Consider the following 12,178-nt stretch of genomic DNA (forward strand, 5'->3'; position numbering starts at 1 on the left):
AACATGGGGCTAGAAGTTTTGGAATGGGCTGATTTTTTGTGAGGATGATCTCCTCACCATAGAGATCATCCTTACCAAAAATCAGCCCATTCCAAAACCTCTAACCCATGTTTTGAAAAATGTTTTGCCAAAATGTTTGTTGCTGAAAGGGACCCTATATATATATATATATATATATATATATGGCGTTATTACGACCTCCATTACGACTCACTGTTTGTCTTATATGGGCAAAAATGTTTGGAATGGGCTGATTTTTTATGAGGGTGATCTCTGTGATGAGGGGATAACCCTCATAAAAAATCAGCGCATTCCAAAACTTCTAACCCATCAAAATTGATTTACAAAAATTGGACGGTCTAAAATTTTTCAACTTGTAAACATGGGGTTAGAAGTTTCATAATGAGCTGATTTTTGGCAAGGATGATCTCCTCACCATAGAGATCATCCTCACAAAAAATCAGCCCATTCCAAACATTTTTGCCCATATAAGACAAAATGGTGTGTTGCAATGGGGGTCTACGGAACCCGACCCATATATATATATATATGGGGGCAGTTCAAGGGCCATATGTAAAAACATATGAAAAAACAATGGTTTTTCAAAATATGGGTTAGAGGTCTTGGATTGAGCTAATTTTTTGCAAGGAGGGCCACTATGATGAGAAGATCATTCTCACAAAAAATCAGCTCAATTAGAAACTTTTAAATCCATCAAAAGTGATTTACAAATTATTGACAAAAATTGGTAAAAAATCAACGATCAACATTCTAAATCACTTTTAATGGGGTTAGAAGTTTCAGATTTGACTGATTTTTTTTTCCGGACGATTTTCCCATCATAAAGATCATCCTCACAAAAAATCAGTTCAATCCGAAATTTCTAACCCATATTTTGAAAATTTATTAATGTTACATTGTTTTTACATATGTTTTCTCATATGTCCCTTGAACCTGACCATATATATATATATGGAAATGTTCAACACCCTAAGCTTTACCCTACACTTTAATAAACGTGTTTTGTCCTACATGGGTTAGAAGTTTTGGAGTGAGCTGATTTTTGGTGAGGATGATCTCTATGATTTGAAGATCATCCTCCCCAAAAATCAGCCCATTCCGAAATGTTTAGCCCCATGTTTACACGTTGAAAAATCGTGGACCGTCCATTTTTTGTAAATCAATTTTGATGGGGTTAGAAGTTTTGGAATGAGCTGATTTTTGGTAAGGATGATCTCCTCACCATAGAGATCATCCTCACCAAAAATCAGCTCATTCCGAAACTTCTAACCCATGTAAGACAAAACGCGTTTGTTAAAGTGTGTGGTAAAAACTAAGGGTGGCGAACGGGACCCTATATATATATATATTATATATATATATATATGAGGGTCCCTTTCAGCAACAAACATTTTGGCAAACATTTTGGCAAAACATTTTTCAAACCATGAGTTAGAGGTCCTTGGAATGGGCTGATTTTTGGTGAGGATGATCTCTACGGGAGGAGATCATCCTCACCAAAAATCAGCCCATTCCAAACTTCTAACCCCATGTTTACAAGTTGAAAAATCGTTGACCGTCCATTTTTTGTAAACCCATTTTCGATGGGTTAGCAGTTTTGGAATGAGCTGATTTTTGGTGATGATGATCTCCTCACCGTAGAGATCATCCTCACCAAAAATCAGCCCATTCCAAAACCTCTAACTCATGTTTTGAAAAATGTTTGTCAAAATGTTTGTTGCTGAACATTTCCCATATATATATATATATATATATATATTATATATATATATATATCTATTATATATAATATTGGAGCGGTTCAGCGGCCCTAAAGTTTAACAAGTTTTGTGCCAAGCTTTTCCGACCGTTCGATCAAAACACATCTGACGGTTCAAATTGAATACACGGTTTTAACTTAAATAATTGTATTTTTACAAACTGCCCCCCTCAAACATCTTTGTATTCTGTTTGGAGGCCCTCTCCCTTAACAGGAACCTCTCTTCTTCGACTCTCTTCTTCCTTCGTTCAGAAACGAAGAGGAGCTCTACTTCAAATCCCTATTTCTCTCTCTCTCTCTCTCTCTCAAGAGAACCCAGTTCGAACGACCCTAGATCTCGCCATTGTCAGTTTAAGTCCCTCACAAATCCTTCTCTTCTTCCTTCGTTCAGAAACAAAATATGAGCAGAGACCCTAACGAATCAATCTCTCTCTCTCTCTCTCTCTCACTCTCAAAACCCCCTTTGAAACCTTCATCAGAGAGAACGACCAAATGGACGATTCTTGCCATCGCCGTCTTCACAACTCTGGATTTTTTTTCTTCTTTTTGTATAATATCTGCCCCTTCAAAACATCTCAATATGGATATTTGGAAATCTGCATATTCAGTCAATCAAGGACGCAGGACTTTATGATTCCATCTGGCAAGCTTTTGCAATGTTTTTGCCAATAAGATCAGTTGGTGTGCAAGGTGATCAAAGAACACTTCTCATGTCTCCATGTTGTTGCTCTTAGAGCTGTCACAAAGCAAGGATGGAATGACAGCAGACTGGTGAGTTTGTTTGTTTTATTGCTTTATTTATCTTATTTTTATTTCATAGTGGTGTGAAGGCATTTCTAGAAGCATTTCATAGTTGGTTTCAAGAATGCAAATACAAATAATGACTTTCATGACATAGGCACATGTTATAATTCAAGGCTGGTTGCTTGCAGGAAACCAACGAAAAGAATAGGAAGCAGAGGCACATATGGATATGCAGCTTGCTCAAGAGGCTACTAATGCAAAAATGACTAGAGATATAAGGAATAAGGTATGTTCCTTTAGATAATTGGACGTTTTCTTATAGTATGTGCATTGCAACTCATACCTTATGTACTATATGTTTTTACAAGAGAGGCCTCACCGATGAACTTGATGCAGAGGCTACGATGATGGATGCATTGGAGAAAGTTGAAAAAGAGCTTAAGAAACCACTTATGAGGTCTGATGGCTGTTCTTCTAGCAGAGTTTGATTAATAAGAAGTAAGTTCTGGTCCCAACATTCTGCAACTTGTAGCATTGTGATGCTTGTGTGAAAACTCTATTGATGATCTTCAAATTGATATAATCCAATCAAAATTTTAATGTTATTTTTGCTGATCAATATTTTCTTAGATATGGGAGAACATGCTTCTTATTGCCCTTCTTGCACTTGTTAATTTTAAACCAACCTCGGCATTCGAAAAAAGAGTTGCCAAAGTATAAGAAAGAGTTGGAGCTTAAAATTGCAAGGCTCAAATAGGTCCTTTGGTGGCTGGTACCCTAGCTGAAACCATGGCAGCAAATCATTACTATATGCAGGCACTCAAGCATCATATTTCAGATCTTCAGGATATAATTGAGTAGCTAAAATCTGAATTGGTATGATTTATTTTCGTTGATAGGTAATTTATGTTTGATGACATGAACATACCTGTCTTCTTATGACCATTTCTCCCAACACCATGAATTTTACAGGATCAGATCGAGATTGTTAAGGAAACGGGTAATGAAAAACTGTACTTGAGGTTGATATGATGCTTATAATTCTGATGATGACTTTGAGGAGGGGTGCGGTGAGTGTGTTTTGTAGCCTACCATATCATATTAAATAAATACATGTTAACAGGAATCCCATCTTTATTTTGAGATTGGCCTTTCTTTGTGTATATAATGAACTGAGTTTCTCTTATCAGGATGAAGGTGAAGAGGCATATCTTGGAACATATGGGAATAATGACGAAGAGGATACACTGATTGAGAAGCTCACCTGAAAGAGATTTTTCTTCCGAGGCCAATTCAAATTATAAAATGAGTAAGAATTTGAGATTCCTGCATAGGAAAAGATGAACATTTCTAAATCTTCGTTGGGAAATCCATGATAGAAGATATGCGCTCAAGAAGACTCAAGCATTTAGGTTTACACTCTATGAGTCTTTCTCCTAAACCATCCATGGGAGATCTTAATGGCGAGATAAGCCAATGGCTTTGCATTTTCGGCTTGAGCATCAAATCCTGGAATCTTTGTTGGGGCAAATGAACAAGAAGTATTTAATCTGCAATTCTTGTTTACATGTATTACGATTTTGTAAATAAAGACTCCGCTGGCAACAAAACTTGCATCATTTATTCTATTATGAAAATTTGTATATTGCGCTTGAGCTAGATTTTTTTTCCAATTGTGGCAGTCGGAGAGCTCCCAACATGTGGGATCTCTATTTCCAAGGAAAATCAGATGAGAGTTTACAACCAAAAATAAAACAAGATTTTGTAGAACTTGCCACAAAGATCGATGTGTACCGAAAGTGAACTGGGTTGAAATGGTATTGACGGACTCTGGGTTTCATTTGGAAAAGCACTTGGAATACCTACTGGAGACATTCATAAGTCATTACTTCACGCTATCTGCACTCTCTGGTGAGGTCGTAATGAAACCAACCCTTCATGCCAACAGGGTACTTGATATAGAACCTCTTAATGCTTAAGTCAGACAATGAATAATGCTGTATTCAGTTGATGTAAGGAGATTGATTTTGCTCCATTGCTCATTTTATTTTTATAGGTTCTTGAAGTTTTCTTCAGATTTCTTTATGGGGATTCTCTTAATTTCTGTTGATCTTTGGGATTTTGGTGTTTTCTTCAATGGGGATTATCAATAGAACCCCAAGGAATTGAGATGGCAACAACATGTTTTGGGACATATTTTGCTAGCAATGCCGCATTTTACGGGCCTCACTCTATGTTTCTTAGGCTGTACGATCCCTCGAATGCCATATATAAGGCATCAAGGACAGAATCAAGGTATTACAAAATACAAATAATCTGAGATGAAGGAATGCAATTATTAACCGATCAACCAAAAATAAAGGAACGTAATGATGGCTCAGTTTGATACACAACATTTACCAAGTAAACTAAATCGTCCAAACGAAAACGATGGCTCAGCCACCTTAAGAACATAAGAAATTTGGAAGCTAGACGATTCCATCTCAGCCATTCATTCTAATCAAGCGTGTCCCACTTTGAAACAACAACAAAGAACTGATTGTATCTGATTGGAATGGGGGCTACTACGAAGCTTTGTCCATCAGCTGTATCAGTGGCAGAAGGGTTGATTTGTTTTTGTTTCAATTCAACACACCCATTCATGACCATTTCCTCCAGCATGAAATGTGTCTTCTCTAGATGGAACATGATGTCTAGTTCACACTGCATAATTTAGTTTATCAGAGAGAATGTGGCAAACAAAACAAATTCCAAGAATATTAATCAAAAGAGCAACAAGTGAAGACTTACCACATTCCCAAAATGGCGATCCATGGTTTCAACTAACAGATGTATGAATTCCAGAATAGCTAGCTCATTCTGCAAAATGGAAATAAGGAAATTTAATGTAATATTGCACAGCCATCCAAGATAGAAAAATCCATAAATTGATACATAAACAAAACTGTCAGTTAACTGACATACTTCTCAAGGTTGAAAAAAAATTGTGGTTGGTGGACCATGGGACTGACTGGATGCCGAAATAGCAAAAACATCTAAAAGTGAAAGAATTACCCTTTCGAGAGAGGGTTGAGAGAGATTGATGGCGACGACGACGGTGAGAGAACCGTTTGGTCATTCCAAAACTTTTGAACAACGGTCGTTCTTACCAGATCTAGAAAGAGAGAGAGAGGGAGAGATGGGAGAGGTCTTTCGAGCTGTAACGAGAGAGAATAGAGGAGGAGAGAGAGAGGGCGTCTGTCTGTTTAGGTTACAGGGAGAGGCCTTTGAAGAAGAAGGGCTTTGTTTAAAAAAGAGGGATTTAAAACAAAAAATTAATATTACAGGGAGCTGATTGTAATTAAATACGTTTTTTTCTAAAACCGTAAAAATCCAGCTGAACCGTCGGATGCATTTTGATCGAACGGTCAAAAAAGCTTGGCACAGAACTTGTTAAACCTTAGGGCCGTTGAACCGCTCCCTATATATATATATATATATATATATATATATATATATAGGGAGCGGTTCGGCGGCCCTAAAGTCTAACAACTTTGTTGCCAAGTTTTTTTGGACGTTTAGATCGAGTGGCATCCGACGGTTCGGATGGAAAATACGGTTTTAAAAATTAAAAATCACGTTTTTACAAATTGCCCCCTATAAAATATTTTATTCTATTTTAAGTCCCTAAGCTCTCTCTCTCATTCTCTTCTTCGAATGTCTCTCCCTCACACAAACCCAACTGAAAAACCCATCTCTCTCTCTCTCGCTCGAAAACCCATCTCTCTCTCAAGTTTCACTTTGACGCCATCTCTTTCTCTCTCTCTCTTTCTCTCGCCCACTCGCTCTCTCTCTCTCAAAAGTTTCAGTTCGAACGACCCGAAGCCATCGCCGACGAATGTGACTCGATCTCTCTAGTTTCAGTTCGAACTTACTTGAGATCTCATCGTCTTCGAGCTCTCTCAACCCTCTCTCGCCGTCGCCGTCGCCATCGCCGTCAATCTCTTTTTATTTCGATCGAACGGGTATTTATTTAAACTCTTTATTTTTAGGAAAATCGATTGGGTATTTAATTTTTTTATTATTGTAGTTCTTGATTTGAAAGATAATGTGGATGGGTTTTTTTTTTTTTTTTTTACTTAGACAATTTTAAAGAAATCAGGTTTTTTTTTTTTGGGTTGTAATTGTTACCCTTGTAAATTTTGTAGTTTTTACCATATGAAGAAGAGGGTTCTTCTCGCTTTTTCTTCCTGTTTTTTTTTATCTTAAGAACAAGATATGATTTTTAAGAAGGTTAAATATGATGGGTTTGAAGATGATGTTTTATCCCAAAAAAAAAAATTATGAAGTCTGATTCGACTAATCTGAACTAAAACCCTACCAAATAATGGTCGAACCCGAACTTGTTTACCATTGTTCACTAAGAAATCTTTTAAAGTAGGAAAAATTTTAAAAGACATGTGCACTTCTAATGCTAATTTTTCATAATTTACAAGTGCCTATATCGAGATCATTTCCCACGACAGCAAATGAAGAATCTAGTGTACAGATCTGTTCAAAAGCTCTTATTATAGTGCTGTTAGATTCAGCTTTGCTCTCATAAAACTTACACAGGTCCTTTAACTTTTCTTTGCTAATTAGTTCTCACCTGGTATTGTAAACACCATGTTTCCATGTATTACTGTTCTAAAAAATTCACATATGTATTCTTGTGTACATACAAGGTGGTGCTTGCTTGGCTCCATTTTGGTCAGTCACTAATTTTTTCCCACCAAACAATGTTCTCCCAAACAATGCAGGTGCGGGGGGGCTGGTGTAACTCTCCTCAGCACCATTTTGATCTCTCTCAACCTGTCTTCCAATACATTGCTCAATACAGAGTTGGGAGTTGTACCTGTTGCGTACAGAAGGTATGTTATGTGCTATTGTGTTGTCCATCAGTCCATGTCTTATAACACAAATCAATTTTTTTTACTTATAACACCCAATCCTTTCTTCCCAAATCATATCAAATAGCAATCCCCTAACTTAATAAATGAATTGCTGCGAAATTAAAACTTTAGTTACATTCAATCAGGTTAAAACCCATCCTGATTTTATGCAATCAGTACCTGCATCAACCCTTCTCTTTTGAAGTTTCTGCAATGTGGGGAGCTTATAAATTTTGAACATGGTGGTCACTTGCTTATAACTTAATCTGCATATTCAGTGTTCAAGCTTATAACTTTTGAATGATTTGTGCAGATGAGTTTATACGAGGACTTGGTAGCAACTCGGGTACCAGCAAAACATAAATGGTTGAAACTTCGATGTTTCCAAGTGGGGATGCTGATGGCTAATGCCAGACCCTAATCATAATTGTAAACAACAATTGGAATTGATTGTACGAGTGTGTTTGTTTATAATTGCTTTGTAATGTTGAGATTATAATATGAGCCAAACCTTTGTAATGCTTGAAGAGTGTAATAATCTTTAATTGGGATGTGATAAAAAAAAAATTTAACAAATTGGGGTATAAAAGTTGGGTTGCTAATAGAAGCTCTAATTAAAATAGTCCACCAGCTTTAATCTGCTATTATTGATTTTTTTAGTTTTGAAATTTTAATAAGAAAGTTATTATTGCAGCTGGAATGTCAATAGAATTACCAAGTGGGAGCGCTGATGGCTAATGCCAGACCTGTTATTACTCTTCTTTTTGTATTCTGTTTGACAATGACCTTCACACATTGAGGGGTATATTACCCTTTATTCAAAGTAAACTATCTAAAAGATTGGCGCCATTGCTTTGCTTGGGTAGATCTATAATCATCTCAAAGATTTGTTACAGCAACCATCATTGGTCTAAATTTATCAGTTTTATTCTTCAATTTTTTTTATTTTTTTTTGAACTAAGCTGACCGAAAGGTAAGAATAACAGAGCTAAGATGACACAACAGAGTCATCTGTCCTTGAAGTTGTGAATTTGTGTCACCAACTCTTAAAGCTATGAACTTATTAGATGAAAATGAATCTAGCTCTAAGCAACAAAAAAATTCAACAATGGATCTTTATTTGGAGTCTATGATTCTCTTTAAGATAGCAACTTTGGAAACCTCATCAGCTGTTGGTGTAATACTGTGACTTTTTTATGAATACATTTTGAAAATGGTATATTCCCAAATAATTACCGAAGTTTTTTCTGTATTTCCAACATGTGGTCTTGAGCTCATGTCCTCCACTCTCCAAGCCCATCTCTTCGACCCTTTCATAATCTCTGTCCGCAAACATCATTTGATGCAACCTTCTCTCTGATGGGTGCCTCCCGGAGGTGAAACCATCATTTTTGGTGTCCTCCAATCATTGTTGCCTTTGAGGACATTGATTGCACCAGCAGTGATGCCATTCCCTCGGTCCCAACATGCCAAAGACCTTTGATAGAAAACAATAAAGAGCCTGTTGTGATTGCACGTGTGTGCTGCACTAGCAGCCTGAGACACTCATGTTGGAAGCTCAACGTCTTTTTCTTCAAGCTATTTGTTGTACCAAGCTTCAATGGAATATGCTGGAAGAGACAATCTAATATTCTTGAATTGGCAAAGTTTTGTATACATTGAATCAGTCTCTGCCTTGTTGGTGATGATGACAACAACAAAGCCCAGGTAATGAAGACATGAACCTAAAGATTAGAAAAAAAGAATATCACAATCAACAACTCCCAACATGTGGAAAAAAATGGTTAGATGGTCCTCAAGATTTGTGTGGCATTCACAAGTGTTTTGGTTTATGAAAATTGGTCTTAGTATAAGAACTCAAATCATTGGTGGTGGTGTGTACAGCCTCTGTAGGATTTGCTGATAAAAAATTATTGGTTCCTTTGAAAAAAAAATAGAAGAGGAAATTGCTTCTGATATTTACAATTGTATGGACTCTGTAGGATTTGCTTATGAAATATTATTTGGTTCCTTGGAAAAAAGAAAGAAAAGGCAATTGCTTCTGATAGTGAAGGCCATAGCTAAATTGCATGTTTGAGGGTTGAACCCTTCTCTACCACTCCAATCTTTTGTGATAGTGAAGGATTTTTTACCAAATTGAAAGTAAAACTCTTAATCTTAAACTTACAAGTTTTGAAGCATGCTTCTTGGTTGACATTCAGAATTGTTAACCAAATCGTAACTACCTAAATTCGACACCTATGGGACCATATATGAGTTGACCCATACATGTTGGTACCTATGTACCAACATGTGATAGCTTCATTTGGTGGACATGAAATCCTAACCCAACTGGCCATTTATTGCAACATAAACATATTGGGAACTATTTCTACATTTTTTCCGTAGACATTCATTTATAATTTTTTTCAGCCCAACATAAACATACACCATTTCATAAATTCAGAGTACAATTCAAGAAGAAAAAAATTATAACAGTTCCATTTTGTTTTCCTAACATACACCATTTCATATACGAATCAATGTCAATTAAATATGGGTAATTTTCAACTAAAACTCAGTACAAAACCTCTTGAGCAATGTCCACGCGACAGCAATGGCGAGAACTGTTGTTTGGGTGCCAAAATCCGATGGAGAACCATTGGGTTCTCTTGAGAGAGAGAGAGATAGAGAGAGAGAGAGAGAGAGAGAGGGATTTTAGAGGGCGAGAGAGTTTCAGTTCTGAGATGGAGTGAGAGTTTCAGTTGGCGTCGAAGTTCCCTTTTGGAAAGAGAGTTCGAAGAAGAAGAGGGTTTTTACAATCGGTTCTGTGTAAGAAGAGGGAGAGAGAGATAGTGCGAAGATGGAGTGAGAGTTACAGTTGGCGTCGAAGGTTCCGGTGAGAGAGTTCGAAGAAGAAGAGGGTTTTGCCGAATCGGTTCTTATGTAAGAACAGGGAGAGAGTGCGAAGAGAGAGGTTCGTGTATGAAGAAAAGGAGGGATTTAATAAAGAATTAATTGATTGATTAGGGGGCAACTTGTAAAAACGTGATTTTTAACTTTAAAGCCGTGATTTTCTATCCGAACCGTCCGATGCCACTCGATCTAACGCCCAAAAAAACTTGGCAACGAAGTTGTTAGACTTTAGGGGCCGCCGAACCGCTCCCATATATATATATATATATATGGGTAGCGATCAAGGGCAAACTTTTTAGCAAACTTTTTGGCAAAACATTTTTCAAAACATAGGTTAGAGGTTTTGGAATGGGCTGATTTTTGGTGAGGATGATCTCTACAGTGAGGAGATCATCCTCACCAAAAATCAGCCCATTCCAAAACTTCTAACCCCATCAAAACAGTTTACAAAAAACGGACGGTCCACGATTTTTTAGCTTGTAAATATGGGTTAGAAGTTTTGGAATGGGCTGATTTTTGGTGAGGATGATCTCCTCACCGTAGATCATCCTCACCAAAAATCAGCCCATTCCAAAACCTCTAACTCATGTTTTGAAAAATGTTTTGCTAAAAAGTTTGCCATTGAACGCCCCCCTATATATATATAAAGGGAGTGGTTCGACAGCCCTAAAGTTTGCCAAGTTTGGTGCCAAACATTTTTTGTGAATCACTTTTGATGGGGTTAGAAGTTTTGGAATAGGCTGATTTTTTGTGAGGATGATCTCTACGGTGAAGAGATCATCCTCACAAAAACTCAGCTCATTTTGAAACTTCTAACCCTAGTTTACAAGTTGAAGAATCGTGGATCGTCCAATTTTTGTAAATCACTTTTGATGAGGTTAGAAGTTTTGGAATAAACTGATTTTTGGTGAGGATGATCTACTCATCATAGAGATCATCCTCACAAAAAATCAGCTCATTCCAAAGCTTCTAACCCATATTTTGAAAAATGTTTGGCACCAAACTTGGCAAACTTTAGGGCTGCTGAACCGTCCCCATATATATATATATATATGATGGGATATAAGTATAAACATACGTAAAAACAATGATTTTTCAAAATATGGGTTAGAAGTTTGGGATTAAGCTATTTTTTGTGAGGATGATGTCTATAATAATAAACCCACAAAATTTTCAATCAGTCTGACTCATCGTACCCCATCAAAAGTGATTTAGAATGTGGACAATCAATTTTTTATCAAAAATTAACAGTTTATGATGGATTTTGAAATTTTAGATTGGACCGATTTTTGTGATGATGATATTCTCATCATAGAGATCATCCTCACAAAAAATCAGATCAATCCGAAATTTCTAATCCATATGTTGAAAAATGATTGTTTTTTACATATGTCCTATGATCCACCCCTATATATATAGGGTCCCGTTCAGCAACAAACATTTTGACAAACATTTTGGTAAAACATTTTTCAAAACATGGGTTAGAGGTTTTGGAATGGGCTGATTTTTGGTGAGGATGATCTCTACGGTGAGGAGATCCTTCTCACCAAAATCACCCATTCCAAAACTTCTAACCCCAGTTTACAAGTTGAAAAATCGTGGACCGTCCATTTTTTGTAAATCATTTTTGATGGGGTTGGAAGTTTTGGATGGGTTGATTTTTGGTGACAATGATCTCCTCATTGTAGAGATCATCCTCACCAAAAATCAACCCATTCTAAAACCTATAACCCATGTTTTGAAAAATGTTTGTCAAAATGTTTGTTGCTGAACATTTCCCATATATATATGTATGTATGTATGTATGTGTGTGTGTGTGTGTGTTAAAAGGTGTTGCACGGGCACTTTT

The 12,178-nt window shown here is 36.7% G+C and overlaps 2 long non-coding RNA genes across 2 annotated transcripts; one reads left to right on the forward strand and one right to left on the reverse strand.

Annotated features, from left to right (window-relative positions):
* Nucleotides 1-5,153: 5,153 nt before the first annotated feature.
* LOC147397332 (uncharacterized) lies at nt 5,154-5,683 on the reverse strand. Its single transcript, XR_015180420.1, has 3 exons — nt 5,579-5,683; nt 5,315-5,383; nt 5,154-5,227 (listed from the first exon to the last, which is right to left on the reverse strand). It is a non-coding gene; the product is annotated as an uncharacterized LOC147397332 (long non-coding RNA).
* A 774-nt stretch (nt 5,684-6,457) lies between these two features.
* On the forward strand, nt 6,458-7,894 carry LOC147397333 (uncharacterized). Its single transcript, XR_015181001.1, has 3 exons — nt 6,458-6,528; nt 7,303-7,413; nt 7,748-7,894. It is a non-coding gene; the product is annotated as an uncharacterized LOC147397333 (long non-coding RNA).
* Nucleotides 7,895-12,178: the final 4,284 nt, after the last annotated feature.

The sequence above is a fragment of the Akebia trifoliata genome, chromosome 8 (genome assembly GCF_017979445.1).
Source record: "Akebia trifoliata isolate Shusen 1 chromosome 8, ASM1797944v1, whole genome shotgun sequence".
Lineage (NCBI taxonomy): Eukaryota > Viridiplantae > Streptophyta > Magnoliopsida > Ranunculales > Lardizabalaceae > Akebia > Akebia trifoliata.